This window comes from Sinocyclocheilus anshuiensis, unplaced genomic scaffold, assembly GCF_001515605.1.
Source record: "Sinocyclocheilus anshuiensis isolate Anshui unplaced genomic scaffold, SAMN03320099.WGS_v1.1 scaffold907, whole genome shotgun sequence".
Taxonomy (NCBI): Eukaryota; Metazoa; Chordata; class Actinopteri; order Cypriniformes; family Cyprinidae; genus Sinocyclocheilus; species Sinocyclocheilus anshuiensis.
Window position 1 is genome coordinate 1,883,274 of NW_015546133.1, and position 564 is coordinate 1,883,837.

General features: G+C 43.6%; 1 pseudogene; it reads left to right on the forward strand.

Moving 5' to 3' along the window:
• The first annotated feature begins 220 nt into the window (after positions 1 to 220).
• The window catches only part of LOC107701094 (parapinopsin-like), a 5,005-nt pseudogene continuing 4,661 nt past the window's right edge, over positions 221 to 564 (forward strand).

The window sequence follows — 564 nt, forward strand, 5'->3', positions numbered from 1 at the left end:
CCGTAAAAATGAGAATCGGTTAATATCGAGATATCGATATTTTTTACCCAGCCCTAGATATAATAATACATGTTATAATAAAATATAATAAAAATGTTAAAATGGCTTGCCATATTATCTATGCAATAAGCATGATTAATAAGTTGTGAGAGGCGTTCATGCTGATTGAACAAGGGGAGGGTCGGGCTCAGCTGAGGTGTGGGCACTAGCGGGGGCGACAATGAACCGGGTCTGTGGGTCTATATGGCATTTAAACAACCTGAGAGTCCAACTTTATCTTTCTTCAGCTTCTGCATTACAGCGTACAGGTGTGCTCTTTTCAGCCTACTATATGTCTGCTGTTTTATGTTCCTCAGAGAGTCCTTTATAGAGAATGGCAGCCAGCTCGAGAAGGGTCTGGCTGCAGCCTCGCACTTGCATTCTCAGACTTGCATTCTCAGACACTTGCGCTTCCCACTGTATCTGAAGTCTCTTTCCCGAAATTCAGCCATGGTGCAGAATTTCAGCCACTATGAGCCAGTCCCACAATGAGCTTTCCTTAGGACGTGCCATTTCTGTGTCTGT